This window comes from Miscanthus floridulus, chromosome 4 (genome assembly GCF_019320115.1).
Source record: "Miscanthus floridulus cultivar M001 chromosome 4, ASM1932011v1, whole genome shotgun sequence".
In the NCBI taxonomy this organism is placed as follows: domain Eukaryota; kingdom Viridiplantae; phylum Streptophyta; class Magnoliopsida; order Poales; family Poaceae; genus Miscanthus; species Miscanthus floridulus.
Genome location: NC_089583.1, coordinates 71,495,910 through 71,514,324, shown reverse-complemented (window position 1 = coordinate 71,514,324; position 18,415 = coordinate 71,495,910). Strand labels below are relative to the sequence as shown.

The following is an 18,415-nucleotide window of genomic DNA, read 5'->3' as shown; positions in this document are numbered from 1 at the left end:
TGAACACATAGCGGAGCAGTGACCGAGCCCTCGGTACCCATTCGTTCTTTCCACCAGAGACTTGGAACCTGTCCCTATCTCACCCATTTGTAACCCCTACTATGAACTTTCAGTGCTAGTAACATGAGTAGCAGCAATGAACTGGATGTAGGAACATTCTACCCGAACCAGTATAAACCATGCGTCCTCTTAGCACACCATTTGGGCCAAACGCGCAATAATACAAATTTACTCGTTGTTGTTTACTAGAAACACCAATGCATGTGCTAGAACCAGCCAAGTGAGGGCTAAGGAGGATAGCAAAGCGTGGATAGGGAACAGAGCAACAGAGGTACTCAAGTGTACTCTAGAGTTGGGAGCAAAAGAAGTTGCAAGTTGAGCTTGAAAGACAGTTCCCGATCAAAATGTCATATAATAAGGTGTGGGAAGGAAGGCAACTTGCACTAAAAGGCCTACATGGCACATGGGGCAAAAGTTTTAGAATGTTATGGAGTTTCAAAGCTGAGTTTGAAGCTATGTGTCCTGGAAGCATAGTAGAGATTGATTGCAAGAATAACAAAAAGGATGGTCGAGTCAATTTTTGTAGGATGTTTATGGTCATCAAAGCATGTGTGAATGGATTTCTTGCTGGTTGCAGGCCGTAACACCTCGGGTGTTATGAGCTGACTTAGCACCTAAGTTAAGGTCTCGGGGAAATCAAGCCGAACGGGTTTTTGAATTTTTAACAAGTTAGAACACGTATGAAATGGGAAAGCGATCTTGGTAAACAAAAATAAGATATAACTTGTGTATAGTGTTTATGTAAAATGATGAGCGAATAGGGTAGATAAGAATGCAACTGTAATTTTCGGAAGTGAATATTGTAACTAGGGTTTTTGGGAGCTCAAACATCGAATCCGTGATTTAAATGGAACTTCTCGTTGAATCAGCAAGAAGTTGAAATTGTAGTTAAAGTGTTATTTTTGGCGAATTATATTGAGCAAAATAGTTAAATAGTGCCTAAGCATTTTGCTCCAATGGGTTAGTATGAAGTATGAACTATTGCGTGAAATACTTGTTGGTTGGAATTGATAGGGTTTAGGCCTCTTAAAAATTGTGACAAAAGTGTTAGTCGTTGTTTAGTCCTAACTGAACCCTTGCCCTTTTCTAAATCCAAAAAAGTATTGTAGACAATGATATTTTAGCAATTGAATTCTAGCTAAAACACTTAAGCACTAGCTCCATTATTTCATAGTGTTAGTTGCCTCTAAGTGAGTTCATTAACATGGTGAAGTCCACGGATGAGTTGGAGTTGTCATGGCGTCACAGAAATTGCCCTAACTTTGTTAGAATGCGCTGTCGATCTTGTTTCGAGCTTCGGTTGTGAACTGTTGTTCAGTGCGACGAGCTCCTATTGATGCCTCTCTATCTCCATCAATGCTCACTCTTTGGCCATGCTCGTTGCTCGGACGAGAAGCCCTTAGTGGCTACTAGAATCTTGAACTCTTATTTTAATCTCAACCAGGCTCTAAGCGGTTGGCTTTGATGCTTTAAAATTCATGCTTAGCACGTGTGTGGCCGTTCGGTTGGGAGTGCGTGGTCACCATGTTCGGTGCGTGCCATGGCTGCCTCTGGCCATGCGTGTGCCTGTGCAGGCTGAGGGTGGTCGCCCTCGGCCTGGCTGCAGCGTGGTCATGGCTTGGCCACCTTCGCCTGCGATGCCTACTGCTGGCTGATGGCCTCGGCACTCACCCCTTGGCCGCCACCGCCGCCCTACTTCGTGGCTACCCCACCCGCTGCCCTCCTTGTCTCGAGCCACGCCACTGCTCGTGGTGCTGTCCCATGCCCTCCGACTCACCTGGCCGTGGTAGCATTTGTTCCTAGCCGCACAACCCACCTACCAAGCCCGAGCTCGACGTCGTACGTAGTCTACTATGTCACGATGCCGTGCTGCTGCGTGCGTGAGGCCACATGTAGGCACACCTTCAATGGCTTCATCCAAGCTCTAACCGACGCGCCGCCTGTCCCACACTCATGCGGTCATATCCCCGCACTGTCGTCCCTCGTCGGGTCATGGCTGGCGACCACTGGGATTCCAGGGACTTGTCCTTGGTGAGGACAAAAACAACCGTGGGCTTGGTCGCAAAGCCACTGCCGATGGGAACTGTACATATGGTAGTCGTACTATTACCTCGAAGCTCAGGGGCTTCTCTGCAAAACCGTCATTGTGCATGGACTCCCTAGCCTTGGGCTGCGTTGGGCCGTTGCGACGTGCACGCGCCCGTGCCCAGACTGGGCTACTGGGCCGAATCGATGGCCACCAGCCCTTTTCCTTTTCTAAGCATTTTCTAATTTAGTTTCTAAGATAAAGTTGTAAATTCAATATAAAATTGTGTAGTTAACTAAAAAATGTGAAACTAATTTTGTTAAGTTTCTAAAATCATGATCTATCTACTAGTATATTTTGTTCACATAGTTTTATAATATTTTTAGGAGTTATATAATTAAATTGAGATGCTTAATATTATAAGAAATAAACTTATAGGATTTTTTGTGATAAAATGGTAATAGTGTTGGCTCTGAAACTTTCACAGTAAATTCCTCACATTATTAGGTGCTCACTGTAATTTTTGTAGCTACATAATAATTAGTTTGCTAAGGTAGCTAAATAAGCCCTAGTTCAAAAATATATATTTAATCAATAAAATACCAAAACACCTTGGGATTTTAAAACTAGAACATTTTCCAAAGACAAAGCATTGCTCAACAACATGGTATGTAGCCTAGTATGTTAGTCGTTAGAGCTAGCTCGTTGGCTTGAGAGGCATAATCATAGAGTTGTGGTTATCATTGATTAATTGCGCCTCTGCGTTGCATCCACGTATATCATAATAGGAACAACGATGGATCATGGAGTCGACTGGAGTAGCAGAAAGGATGGTGCCTTGATGATCGTGTCACCATGATGGAGTGCTAACTTTTGGTTATATCTTACCTAGGCAAGCCCCGGTGCATAACCCCTATTATTCTACACTTTTATTTTATGCTTGTGCATTAAATTTTAAGGAGTTGAATGAAAACCACTTATATATATATATATATATATATATATATATATATATATATATATATATATATATATATATATATCCTTATCCTACAAATCCTACTAGTATGTCGTGATCGTGTAGATTGTTATGCTATAGGATCCGGTAGAAGTCGAGTGATTATCTGTCACTCATGAGAGATAGGAAAGATATTATTGTTGTTATTATCATATTACTATCACATGGAATATATATATATCAGGATGATAATTGGAGACCATGTAGAATGGTACTTGGGATCTAGACTTGGTTAGGCATTCGATCGAGGCTCGGGTTGTATTTGTTCCGCCTATGTCGATTGAGGATTGTCCGTTGCTGTGGATGGTAATCCAGTCACAGACTTATTATCCTGAACACATACTTACTTATGGGAGCGAGAAGGCTCGTTACGCTCTTGTCATAGATTTCGGCTCTTTTCGGACCGACTAATTGGAGGCGGGGAAAGGTGGAGGTCTAAGCACCATATTGAGACCGGGGCTCAAGTGTGGGGGCTTGGAGTCCATGTTTTAACGGGGACCTAGACCCCGTAATAGGAGTGGAATGGGTTAGTCTTGCTTGTGCTTGGGCGTAAGCGGGTCATGTGTTTCGGGGTACCCAGCTGGGATACATTGATTTGTGAATCACCGTTTTTGTGAGACGGTAAGACTTGGATATGGTCTAGCACCATAGTAAGAACTAGAACTTGAAAGGTGATAAAATGGTTCTGATTGGTTACCACCTGCTTGAAAAGTAGCTTAGGTGCTTACATAGAATGGTTAGTTAATGAACTAATGATGATTGCTAATAAAATTGAATATAAGGACGCACGTTTAGTAATGCTTCCGTAGATGCAATAATCCATAAGCCAAATAAGCATTGCATATCCTTGGAGTCTTTTATTTTCCTCCTGCCGAGTAAGTCTTGCTGAGTACAATCGAGTACTCAAGGTTTTATTCCCCCTGTTGCAAGTGATCGGAGGATACTTAGAGCTGACTCTTGTGTGTGGAAACCTCCTGGTGAGCTCAAAGAGGATTCCTTCACGCTACGACCGTAGTGTTTATTTATAACCCTCACTAAAGGTTTTTATAAGAAAATATGTAAAATCTGCTAGCATCTCTTGTATATAAATGTCCACTATGTTAATGCTCTACCATGTCATTAAATTAATCTTTGCTTCCTCTGTAACTCTGATAACATTGTTACATTCCGTTGTTATAATCAATTGAGGTAATATTCTGTTACTGTAGTAAAGTGATGTAAGAAATGACTTAAGAATGTTGTAATCTTTATTCTCTCATTCATGATCCTGATAGAAAAATGTGGATTTTTGAGTTCTTACTTGGGGTGTGCTCGATGGAACTGCATAGTTTAGTGTTCTCTCTTAAGTACTTAGTGTCTAATGGAAGACAAGTACTCCTGGGAGGCATTAGATTAGGCGGTTCTGCCACACAGGCCATTCCTTGGGGTTGATTCTACTCACCTCACAGTTAAATATAATGGACAGCTAGCTGCAGCAACAACAATTGATGGACATAATGGGATGTATCCGGTGGCGTATGGAATTTTTTACAAGGAGACAAAAGCTGATTGGACATTGATTCTGATGCAATTGAAGAGAGCAATTGGAACTCCATGTGGACTCACAATACACACAGATGCTTGCAAAGGCTTAAAGAAAGCAGTCCATAATGTCTTCCAAGGTGACATGAGCATAGGGAGTGTTTTGGGCACCTCATGCATAATTTTAGAAAGCACTTTGATGGAGATGTGCTAAAGAACATGTGGCCTTGTGCTTGGGCATGTAGTACTAGGAGGTATCAATGGCTTTGGGACAAAATTGGAGAGAATTGTCCAACAGCAATTCCTTACTTGCAAGCAGAGCACAAACATCTTTGGTCTCGAGCTAAGTTCTCAGGGGAGTGCAAGGTTGATTATGTGAACAACAACATATCAGAGTCCTTCAACAAACTGGATTAAAGAGACCAAAGGGTTCCCAATGGATATCCTCGTGGACACAATTAGGGGTATGATCGTGGAAAAGATAGCTATGAGACAACTTATAGCTAACAAACTTAAAGGGTCAATTCTTCCTAGTGTTATAAATGAGCTGAAGATGAAGAGTAGAAACTTGAAATACACAATTAAGGGGAGTGTTGGTCTCAAGGCTGAGATATCTGGATTGACTAAAGACAACTATCCTTGGAGGCATGCTGTGGACCTTGAAAGCAAGACATGTTCATGTGGTCAGTGGAATATTTCTAGGAAACCTTGCACTCATGTTGTAGCATTTATAGGTTCCCTTAGACAAATTAAACTTGAGGACTTTATTCATGATTACTACTAATTTCAACGTTTCAAGGCTACTTATCAGTTTGGGGTCAACCCAATGGTTGACAAGTCACAATGGCCTATTGTTGATCCCGGGTTTGTAATGGTGCCTCCGAAGCTTGAAAGGTCTACAGGAAGGCCAAGAGTGAAGAGGATCAAAAGTAAGGGTGAGCCAGGAAAAAGGGGTCCTTACCAATGCAAATGATGCTTTTAGTTTGGGCATATTGAGAAGGGTTGTAGTGAGCCGCCTATTGAACTCGTTGTTGAATTGCCACCGGCAGCTCCTACTAATTCAAGGTAAATTGATCCATGTACTTTTGTTGTAACATGATCTTTTATTAAATATGGCTGATACCTTTACTGATGTGTAGGAAAAGGAAAGAAAAGAGCAGTACATCTAGCTGCAAAAAAGCTCTAAAAAATCCAAGAAAGTATCTGCACCTTCTACTTCCTTAGTCGCACAATCACATGTTAGTCCATGGCTAACAACAAGAAGAATGACAGCTTCCACTAGTCCTCTCAGTCCAAGACCTACAATAAGGAGCAGGGCAACAGCAGACATATCTCCTGGAGGAATTGCAAGAAGGCTTATCGTAGGCTAAGTAATGGCTTTGTTAGTGCAAATGCTATGTGTTGTGCTACTGTTATGATGTAGTTAGACTATGGATGCATGTGTTAAACTACTGTATGTGTTAGCAAACCTGTCCCCTTTGCTGTCTTAACTAGTACTCAGTTGAGAAATGGTTGTTGAGAAGTGGTGTTATGAATATACGTGTTCATGTGTGCTTATATTAAAGGAATCCCTATATTAAATGTCTTCATATGTGCTAAAATGTATGTGCGGAAATGTGCTTATATTGCTACTGAAATAAACATGTTCATTTATGTTTAAATGATGGGGCACATACTGCTGTTTATTTGGTTCTCACTGGGATATCTGTGTCCAAGTTAACAGCTCCGTGACTTCGTTTTAACGGAATGGTACTTCAGTTCATAGTCCAACCTTTCAGCGGTATTTTACGAGGGCGTAAACTTTCAGTGGTATTTTACAGAGATCGCGATCTTTCGATGCTACCCAACCAATTTTCCCAACGACTAACCACTGACCGTTACACAAAACGGAGTCCACATCCACGATTGCGACGAATGCTAGCTACGGCGACATGGCACACAGGCACACCTATCCAGAGCACAGGTACGTACAGTCCAATTACATGTCTAGCACGCTGCTGATGCCACCACATGCATATGCATGCACATATTGCATATGACATTCCCTGATGACAGAACGGTGCGTGCACGGCAGTTGGAGAAGACGAAGCACTAGCTGGTACGCCGCTTCAGCTCGCCGGCGTACGTCGTGTCCACGGACCCGACCCAGAGCGCGCCGCCCCGCTCGGCCACCTCGCTCACGGACACGAAGCTGAACCCGTCCAGGGCCTCCGTCACGTTGCCCTCGCGGGAGACCCTGACGGCGACCGTGGGTGCCGTGGCGGCCGCTTCACCGCCGCCGACCGCGACGCCGTTGCTCAGCGCCACCCAGTACCCGCCGCGGCCGTCGGCGCGCAAGTTGTCCGGGTACCCGGGCAGCTCCGCGAATGTCTCGGACGTGCCGGTCCGGGCGCCGCGGACCCAGTACCTCCGCAGCTCGCCCAGCGCCGTGTGTGCCACCACCACGTGCGTGCCGTCGGCGCTCACCGCCACGCCGTTCGGGTAGGAGAGGCCCACCTGGAGCACGGCGACGCGGCGGGTCCGGCGGTCGTAGCGCAGCAGGCGGCCCGTCTCGTCGCCCAGGGCCACCACCAGCATGTAGTCGCTGCATGCATTGCAATTTGAGGTTGGCATCAGTGTTGGTTCCCGCTGGGATCATTATAACTGTCAGATAGAGATACTATTCCACGAGCTTATCTGAGATGCTGCAGGTCAAGTAATAATAATCAAAATAAAATTAATTGAGTTGATATGACCTTCTTAACGAAAATTGGAGGGGCGGCAGGGGAATAGATATTTTGGGAAAAAAATTGTGAACAAGCCTTTTTTGGAACAAAAAATCTACTAAACAACTCCCATATTTGCTTCCGAAATGTTTTTCATACATCATCACTTTACCGAATATAGGTAAACAAAGAATATTAGCATCTATCGAATGTTGCTGTTGTTATATGCATGCTACGGTGTTGAACGTAACTTCGAGTCATTTATCACACAAAGTCGTTGGAGGACCTACGAGGCTACTACGGCACAACAAGTGCTTTATTGATGTTTATTATGTGAACTGCGTTTCTAGTTTCTTGTTGCCAGTTAGCTAGGGCAATAGAGCACTACGTATACTCCCTCCGTCTCAAAAAGGTGTTAGAGATATGTGTAGGTCAAACTTTTTTAACTTTAACTATGTTTGTATAAAATACGTGCAACATTTATATCTCTAAATAAGTTTATTATGAAAGTATATTCAACAGTCTATCTAATGATACTAATTACGTATTATATATAATTAATTAAAGTTAAAAAAGTTTAACTTCTCCAAAAACGAAAATGACTCCTATTTTAAGATGGATGGAGTACCTACCATTGATGAATAATGGCCCCTTTCACCTTGCTGCCGCCAATGGGTTTTTATGGATGCTATGCAAACGTTCGTAATATAATGGCCCCTAGCTTTTCACCTTGCTGCCAATGGGTTTTTATGTATGCAATGCAACTCCGGTAATTAGTCCGTACCTCCTCCTGTACGTGGTGCTGCTGTCAGTAAAGTAGATGTCGCCGGTCCACTGGTCAACGTCGAGCCCGTTGAGGAAGTTGAACGGCTCGCCGCCGGCCTCCGTCGCCACGACCTCCGCCAGCCCGCCGCGCGCGGCAACCCTGAGCAGCCCAAGGTAGGCGTCGGCGATGTAAAGGTCGCCGGACTGCCGGTGGAACTGCAGGCCCAGCGGGCGCCCGCACAGGCTCTCCGGCACTACCAGCTTCTTGTCCGGCGAGCACAACGCCACGCTCCTGCGCATGACGTTCGCACGGGTAAAAATCTAAAAATCGTGTGAACCGTACATGTGTGTTCGATTGTTGAATGTGCACGCATGCAAAACGAAGATGAAACGCACGCTCGATAGCTTAGTTGTGCTTGGAGTTGTAGGCGAACTCGGTCCATCCTCGGAGGCGACCTTGCCACTGGAGGATGCGGCCGTCGGAGACGCCGGAGTATGGGCCGCCGCCACGCCCGTCGAAGGCGAGACTCTCCGGCCCGGACACCGGCTCCGGCAGCGTCATCACGACGAGTCCAGGATCTATGGACTTGGTTTCGTACGATGACGACGCTGCAGCCGCAGCCGCAGGCAACAGGAGAAGAAGCGCAAGGAAGGAATGCAGTGAACGAGTGGCAGCCGCAGCCGCCGCCATGTCAAGCTGTGGCCGTCGTGCTCTACGGCACTCGGCACGCACGCAGGGGTAACTGCCGACAGTGCTACGCTCGCTCGATCGGGCAGCTGAACACTGACAGAATTCAAGTAATCCACACATGCAGCAGCTCGATCAGTTTCTTCATTTTTATAGACGTTGTCAGGTCAGGGTGCAGTGAACACTGTTGTGCACAGGATACAGTTCGCAGCTGATGATATTAAATCGGCATCATGGTGGCCTACGTATAATTGAAGGCTCGCCATTTTCAGTTTCTGCATTCCTGGCACCCCCGAACGAAAAGCGCAAGGAGTTAAGGATCCTGCGAAATTTCTTCAAGCTTCACAGAGGCTAGCGACATTTGCCGACCATATATATATTCGCTTTGTCCGACATGCATCATGTCTCCGACAATCCACCCCCTCCACCCCCTCCAACTGATCCCAACCAGCTTCATCGCCATTCAAAGTCCCATCTAAATCAACGTTAAATATAGAGCATGGTGTGTATACCCAATTGCTAGTACAAAAATGATTATAGATGGTGTATACTATACAATTGTTTTTTTTTCATGTTCTGTGAATAATTTGAGACTATGGCTCAAGGATTATCGGCTTGCCTGACAAGCCGGTGGATAATGATCATTTTATTATCCGCAACCTTCCATTGTTCTTGGCCGATTCGACGCGAACATGGTTGGAACACCTTCCGCCCAACAGAATCCAAAGTTGGGTGGACCTGAAGGAGATCTTTGTGGGGAACTTCTAGGACATGTACAAGCGCCCTAGGAACCTATGGGATTTCAAGAACTGCCGACAGAAGGCTAGAGAAACCCTTTGTGGGTACATCCGGTGCTTCTCCTGGCAGTGCAACGAGCTACCTAACATCGCCGACATCGATGTTATAGGAGCTTTCTTGTCTGGGAGCATCTGTGAGTCCCTGGTTCACAAGCTAGGGCATAAGGCCCCAGGTACCACCAAGGAGCTCCTTGACATCGCCACCAGCCAAGCCTCGGGCGAGGAGGCGGTCGGAGCGATCTTCGGCCGCCTCAAGGGCAAGGCAAAACAGGATGAGGACGTCGGCGAATGCACCTCCAACCATCCCATCAAGAAGAAGAACAAGCAGCGCGCGAGGGCTCGCTCGTGGCCGCCACCGACCATAGGGGGGGTCAGAAGCCCATGGAGGGCACTCTGAACCACTTCGAGAAGCTGCTCGAGGGGTAATGTCCGAACCATGCCTTCCCCGTCAAGCATCTATACAAGGACTGCGACCTCACGAAGCGGTTCTTGTCTAGGGGCTCCAACAAAAGGGATCACAGGAAGGACCCCAACCCAGCCATGAATGACATCGAGGGGAAGGACAACAACTTTCTGACCCCGGACGGTTGCCTCATGATCTTTGGAGGGTTGACGGCCTACGACTCCAAGCGCTGCCAGAAACTCGCGCGCCGCGAGGTCTATACAGCTGAGTCGGCCACGCCTACCTTCCTTCGGTGGTCAGAGTCTATCATAACCTTTGACCGGACCGACCACCCGGAGAGCGTCCAGCAACCAGGGAGATACCCGCTCATGGTTGACTCGATTGTCGACATGAAGCAGCTCACAAAGGTACTAATGGATGAAGGCAGTGGCCTCAACATCATGTACGCCGAGACGCTCGACGCCATGGGCATCGATCGAGCTCGCGTCCAGGCGACCGGAGCACCTTTCCACGGCATCGTGCCTAGAAAGCAGGTCGTGCCGCGTCACCTTCGGGGGTCTATCCAACTATAGGACGGAGACCCTCACCTTCGAAGTGGTTGGGTTCCACAGAACTTACCACGCCATCCTGAGACGACCATGCTACGCGAAGTTCATGGCTGTCCCCAACTAAACCTACCTAAAGCTCAAGATGCCGGGTCTAGGTGGGGTCATCACCATCGGCACCTCCTTCTAGCGTGCCTATAAATGTGAGGTCAAGTGCTACGATCACGCCGTGATGATCATCGCCTTCGGAGAGCTCGCGGCCATCAGGAAGGAGGTCACTAAAGAAGCACCCGACCCCAAGCGATCGACCAGGTCTTTCGAAGCAGTGGAACCCGACAGCCTCGAGGGCAAAGTGGTGCGCATTGGCCCCACGCTTTCCTCCAAATAGGAAAGCACGCTCGTTGGCTTCCTCCATGCCAATAGAGATATCTTTACGTGGAAACCCTCAGACATGTCGGGCATTCCGAGGGAAGTCACCGAGCACTCCTTGAAGATTTGCCCAAGCTCCAAGCCGGTGAAGCAACGCCTGCATCGCTTCAACGAGGGGAAACACAGGACCATCAGTGAAGAGATCGCGAAGCTTTTGGCGCCCGGATTCATCAAGGAAGTGTACCACCCTGAGTGGTTAGCCAATCCCATTCTTATATGAAAGAAGAGTGGGAAATGGAGGATGTGTGTTGACTACACGGGTCTCAACAAAGCATGCCCAAAGGATCTGTTTCCTTTACCGTGCATAGACCAGATAGTCGACTCTACCTCAGGGTGCGAAACCCTCTGCTTCCTTGATGCGTACTCCGGGTACCATCAAATCACGATGAAAGAGTCCAACCAGCTCACGACATCTTTCATCACCCCCTTCGGATCATTCTGCTTTGTCATAATGTCGTTCGGTCTGAAGAACACTGGAGCTATATACCAGTGTTGTATGCTCAAGTATTTCGGGGACCTCATCGGGCAGACCGTTGTGGCCTATGTGGACGACATCGTGGTCAAGTCCAAATAGGCTGACCAACTTATAGCAGACCTTCACAAAACTCTAAGCAAACAGCATTAAGCTCAACCCTGAGAAGTGTGTTTTTAGGTTCCCAAGGGGTATGCTGCTCGGTTTCATCATCTCCGAGTGTGGCATCGAAGCCAACCCAGAAAAGATCTTAGCCATCACAAGGATGGGCCCTATTCAGAACATGAAGGGGGTACAACAGGTTATAGGATGCCTCGCCATGCTTAGCCACTTCATCTTGTGCCTCGACGAATGAGGTCTCCCCCTTTATTGACTTCTGAAGAAGACCGACCACTTCGAATGGTCGTCCAAGGCCCAGGAAGTGCTTGACACAGTCAAGCAGCTTCTAATGAAGGCCCTGATCCTGGTTCCTCCGACCAATGGAGAACCCCTTCTACTCTACATTGCGGCCACCACGCAAGTAGTCAGCGCCGCCTTGGTAGCGGAGCAAGAAGAAGAGGGCACGCCCTCAAAGTACAGCGTCCCGTGTACTTCATTAGCGAGGTCCTATCTGATTCTAAGACCGGCTACCCCCAAATCTAGAAGCTCATGTACGCCGTCCTCATCGCCAAGAGGAAGCTGCGCCACTACTTCGAATCACATCCGGTGACGATCGTGACATCCTTCAAAAAAACAGGATGCCACGGGAAGAATCATGAAATGGGTACTCAAGCTGATGGGTTAGGGCATTATGTATGCCTCTCGGATAGCCATCAAGTCCTAGGTGTTGGCTGATTTCATTGCAGAGTGGACCGAGGTCCAAATGCCACCAGCAGTCATCGACCAAGAGTACTGGACGATGTACTTTGACGAATCGCTGATGAAGAAAGGCACCACGTGTGGGGCTGATCTTTGTTTCGCCCCTCGGGGTACGTATGAGGTACATGGTTCGCCTCCATTTCCCTTCCTTCAACAATGTGGCCAAATATAAGGTGCTCATCAATGGCCTGCTTATCGCCATCGAGTTGGGAATCCGATGCCTCGATGTCCGGGGCGACCCCCAGCTCGTCATCGACCAAGTCATGAAGGAGTCGAGCTACCGTGTCGCCAAGATGTCTGCATACTATCGAGAAGTCCGCTAGCTAGAGGATAAGTTCAATGGCCTCGACCTCGACCACATTCTGAGGCGTCTCAATGAGGTGAACGACGTGCTAGCAAAAGTAGCATCTGGTCAAGAGCCGATGCCAGTAGGCGTCTTCGCCAGCGATCTGCATAAGCCCTTGGTTCACTATGAGGGGTCAAAATGAGCCGATGATGGTCCGCATGCCCAGGGCTCAGGGGCTGACCAGATGTCAGCTCCATCCAACCCAGAAGTCATGGAGCTCGAAGAGGACCCAGCGATGGAGCCTGACCCTCTGGTTGACTGGAGGATGCTCTACCTCGACTACCTCCTCTGTGAGGCGCTGCTGACGAACAAGATGGAGGCATGATGGCTCACGCGTCGTGCCAAGTCCTTCATTCTTGTGGAGGGTGAACTCTATAAGTGAAGCCGCACCGGTTTCCTACAGCGCTGTATCCCCATCGAACAGGGGAAATGTTTGTTGTGTGATATCCACGGTGGAGTCTACGATCACCATGCTGTGCCTAGAACCTTCGTTGGAAACACATTCCGACGAGGCTTCTTCTGGCTGACCGCCAAAGCCAACGCCGAGCAGATTGTGCGCACCTATGAAGGGTGTCAGTACTACACTCAGTAGACTTACCTCCTAGCCCAAGCACTCCAGATGATCCCCATCACATGGCCATTCACGGTCTAGGGGCTCGATCTGGTCGGACCCCTCAAAAGGGTGCCTAGGGGATACACTCACTTGCTTGTCATCATAGAGAAGTTTACAAAGTGGATAGAGGCTCGGCCGATCTCCGTGATCAAGTATGAGCAGGCCATGTTGTTCTTCCTCAACATCGTACATTGTTTTGGAGTCCCAAACTCCATCATCATGGACAATGACATGTAGTTCACTAGGAAGAAGTTCCTCTGATTCTACGATGAATACCACATCTGGGTCGATTGGGCCATCGTGGCACACCCCCGCACGAACGGGCAGGTCAATCGTGCAAACGACATGGTCCTACAAGGCCTCAAGCCTAGGATTTTCAACCGGTTGAACAAGTTCGGCGGACGATGGGTCTCCGAACTTCCTGTGGTGGTCTAGAGCCTAAGGACGACCCCTAGCCGGGCCACTGGCTACACGCCATTCTTCATAGTCTACGGTTCTGAGGCTGTCCTCCTGACCAACCTCGACTATGGAGTGCCATGGGTCAGAGCGTACGATGAATAGGGAGTCATGGCATCCCTCGAGGATGCCATGGACTAGCTAGATGAAGTGCGCGATGTTGCCCTCCTATGCTCGGCCAAGTACCAACAGGTGTTGCGATGGTACCACAGCCGTCGAGTGTGGGGTCGGGCCTTCAACGTCGGAGACTTGGTCCTCCATCTCATCTAGAGCAACAAGGACCACCATAAGCTCTCCCCGTGTGGTAGGGACCGTACGTCATCACGGAGGTGCTCTGACCAGGTGCCTACAAGCTCAAGACCATCAATGGCGAGGTCTTCACCAATGTCTGGAATATCGAGCAGCTATGTCACTTTTACCCTTAATAAACGCACACTTTCTCTTAACAGTTTCGCTATTGAACTCCCTGACCTTTAGTGACATCCGACCCAAGCAACGGCGAGGGGTCAATCCTCACTCGGGGGGCTAATAAGAGCATATCTATTCGGTAGACAGTCTCTACGTCTGACCCTTTCCCACAATTAAGACCCCAAAGCAAAATTACGGAAACAAACGCAGAGTAAAACTGGTCGGACTATGAGAAACCCATGCCTCAGTGGCTATAGCGTCTTTGCTCACCAGCGTAATCAGAGTTTTTTCCGCACCTCGGGCTTTTTGGCCTTAGCCACAGAAAGAGCTCGTGCGCATTTAAGAGTCTGTAAGCCTAGCAAACATTCTCTATGCCTAACCCCCTTTCATGTTAAGACCTAGGAGCTAGGGATATGGGAACAAGCTCTGAGTATAGCTGGTCGCACTGCGAGAAACCTACGCCCTAGCGGCTATGGTGCCTTTGCTCACCAGCATGATCAGAATTGGCTCATCCTCACCCCGAGCTTTTATGACCTTAACGACGAAAAGGGTCAGAATGCACTAACCTTTTTATACGAAAAGGGGAGATGAGCTAAAAAGCTATTTGCTATAACAAAATCTAAGAGCTTGTCCATTTATTACAAGTTCTCCGCCTGGCTTACCTGCCCAACTAAATTCTTGCGTGGGATGCTCTCGTCCTCTATCCCCGTAGGAAAGTCTTGTCTTAGCAGGTAACACAAGTCGATCGGACAGCTCGGCCATTGCCGAGAAATGGGTAGGGAGCAGTAGGATGCCCCACGTGGGTTATACTGACCCCATCACAAACGACGGACCCAGATCCCGCTCGACCATATTTGGTAAGAGCTCTCCAAACCCATCACTTTTACTCGATGGCCGTGGTACCGTCGCAACGCCTAGGTCGATCGAATAGCTCAAGGCCGCTGTCGAGACATAGGCCACCCTTACTTTATGTGCATTAATTTCGCTACCGAGCCTCTAACCCTAGCAATGGTGGGGTCGAGCTTTGCTCGGGGGCTGGCAAGAGTGGCTATTCTATAGACATTCTCTATGCCCAACCCCACCTTATGTTTAAAAATTAGAGGTAGGGTGTGCAGAAATAAACTCTGAGTAAAGCTGGTCGAACCTGAAAGCATTTAGGCCCCTAGTTGGGTTTCGGTGATTAGTGACAATACGTGATTACTATGATTAACGTGTGTTTTGCAGAGGCAATTAAGTTAGGTCATGGTAATGGAGATCGATTGGGCTATCATGGTGATCATGCCCCTACGATGGAAATCATTTTGGTTTTCAAAGGATGGACGACAAGGTTAAGGATGGACTAGTTCTAAGTATCGATTGGAGTTGAAGAGACACTTAGAGTAGTTTATGACTTTGTTTTTCCTTTGTCCATACTATTAAGGGTGGTATGGATAGGTAGCTTTACCTAGGTGAGTCTAGTGGGTTAGGTATGGTGCACACTTGCTAAACCTAGTACAAGGTAGCTCCTAAAAAGCCCTTAGATCCATTTGAGCAAACTTCATTCACGTTTGATCGAGAGTTGGAAGTGAATGGAGGGTCAAATACTGACAAGACGCTAGCTTTGGTGTGACCGGACGCTGGCTCAGGGTCCGGTCAGTTCATTTGACCAAGGTGTTTTCATCTGGTGCAACCGGACGCTGAGAGGTCAAGTGACCGGACGCTGAGGGCCAGTGTCCGGTCGACTCCAGTAAGGTTCTAGAGAGGGAAAATCACAATCGGACGCGTTTGATCAGTGCTGACAGGACACTAACCAGTGTCTGGTCACACTTTAAACACTGGAGTTTGGGGTGAACTAACCGGCGCGTCTGGTCAACATGACCGGAGCGTCCGGTCACCCCGCAGAGGCACATAACAGTTCATTTTTCAGCCCATGTTATAAATACTTCCTCTATTAGTGTGTGGGGGTACTTTTGCTCATTTCAACAGCTAAGAAACATCCTTGAGAGTGCCAAGAAGAGCAAGGTCATAGTGAGGTGATTGAGATTTGAGAATCCCAAAGAGAGCCCTCATTAGTGAGATCAAGAGTAGCAAAGTGTGCATCCACCCTTCTCATTAGGCTTGTCATGGTCAAGTGAGAGTTCATGCTTGTTACTCTTGGTGATCGCCATCACCTAGATGGCTTGGTGGTGATTGGGAGATTGGTGATCATTCAGCGGTGCTTGTGGATGACCCAACTCAAGTTGTGAGCAGTTGTGGGTGATTCACCGCGACAGAGTGTCGAAGAATCAACCCGTAGAGAGCACTTGATCCTTACGCGGATCAAGGGGGAGCTACACCCTTGCGTGGGTGCTCCAACAAGGACTAGTGGGGAGTGGCGACTCTCCGATACCTCGGCAAAACATCACCGTGTTCCTCCTTCTCTCCTTACTTCGAGCATTTACTTTGAGCAATTCAATTCTTGTCTTTTACATTCCTAGAATTGCCATGCTAGAGTAGGATTGGAACTTAGGGTGCTAAACTTTTGTGCATTAGATCAATAGAAACACTTTCTAGGCACAAGGGGTTAATTGGGCTAACTGTAGGGTTTAATTATTGCAAAGAAATTTAGAATTAGCCCAATTCACCCCCTCTTGGGCATCTTGATCCTTTCAGAACTGCTAGAAACCTATGCCCCAGCAGCTACGGCGTCCTTGCTCACCGGCGTGATCAGAGTCTTTGTCCCTGCACCCCGAGCTTTAGCCTCCACCTTCTCAACATGATTTGGAGGGGCCCACCTATGGGATCTCCATCGAGGAGAGGGCAGCAGGTCACCTAGGTCGATCGGATGGCTCAGGCCACTACCGAGAGATGGATAGGGAGTATTGGGATACCTCATGCAGGTTATGCCGGCTCCGTCACAGACATCAGACCCAGACCCCATGCAGACATATCCGGAAAGAGCACCCCGAATCCGTCACTCGAGCCATCGAGGTAACTTTACCGACCCCCACTTTTCTTTTCCATTGCATGATAATTCATTCATCCATTCTCATGCATGCATTCATACATACATGCATTCATTCATCCATTCATCCATACATTCATCCCATACATCCAAGCATTGCATATGCAATTGCCGCATCACAATGCTTCACGTCACGTCACGAAGTGGTAGTCATCTCATTCGATATGAGTGGCGACTGACCGAGGTTCAAAGGCTAGCCCACGAAGGGCTCGAGGCTGCCTCACATCAAATAGAGCCAGGGGAGAAAACCAAGAATGAGCCCCAGCGGCCTTGCCGATGCCGCTCAAAAGTGGACAAGGACATCTCGATCTTTCTAATTCAATTCTAACCTCGAGCCAAGCCCACAGAATCTCCATTGAGGGAAGGCTAGCAGGCCACCTAAGTCGTAGGCTAAGGAGCAGTGGAATGCCACATGAGGGCTATGCTGCCCCTGTTAGTGGATGATGGACCTAGATTCCACTCAAACATGCCCGTTAGCGAGCTCATCGAGCGTGACACTGCCGACCCCTATCGAGCCCCACGGGGCTCGGGGGCTCAAGCCACCCGATCCTAAAATTGGGATACCAAGGTTCGAAGGCCAGCCTGCGAAGGGCCCAAGGGAGAAAACACATATGAGCCCCTGCGGCCTTTACCCAACCTACCTAGAAGCAGACAGGGTCATCTCAACCTTCTCATCTGATCCTAACCTTCAGCTGAGCCCATAGAATCCCCATTGTGGGGGCATTTGTTGGAAGGCGGGGTTAAGGAGCAGTGGAATGCCACATGAGGGCTTTACCATCCCTGTCATGAACGACGGACCCGGATTCCACTCCAACATGCCCGTTAGTGAGCTCACCGAGTGTAACACTTGAGCCATTGAGGCAAGTGTCATTAGCTCAGCCCCTCCGCTTGCAGAAACCAAGGACGGGGTGATGCATGAAACACGACTGACCCCTACCGAGTCCCGTGGGGCTCGGGGGCTCAAGCTGCCTGATACTAAAATTGGGAGACCGAGGTTTGAAGGCTGGCCCACGGAGGGCCCGAGACCACCTCGCGTCGAACAAGAGCTAGGGGAGAAAACACAGATTAGCCCCAGCGGCCTTCGCTCGACCCACCTAGAAGTGGATAGGGTTATCTCAACCTTCTCATTCGATCCTAACCTTCAGCCAAGCCCATAGAATCCCCATTGAGAGGGCATCTATTGGAAGGCAGGTTAAGGAGAAGTGGAATGCCATGTGAGGGCTTTGCTGACCCCATCATGAACGATGGACCTAGATTCCACTCGAACATGGCCGTTAGCGAGCTCACCGAGAGCGTCACTCAAGCCATCATGGCAAGTGACA

The 18,415-nt window shown here is 48.2% G+C and overlaps 2 pseudogenes; one reads left to right on the top strand and one right to left on the bottom strand.

Annotated features, from left to right (window-relative positions):
- The first annotated feature begins 404 nt into the window (after positions 1-404).
- The window catches only part of LOC136551701 (uncharacterized), a 33,062-nt pseudogene continuing 15,051 nt past the window's right edge, over positions 405-18,415 (top strand).
- Positions 6,431-8,887, bottom strand: LOC136551700 (protein STRICTOSIDINE SYNTHASE-LIKE 10-like; annotated as a pseudogene).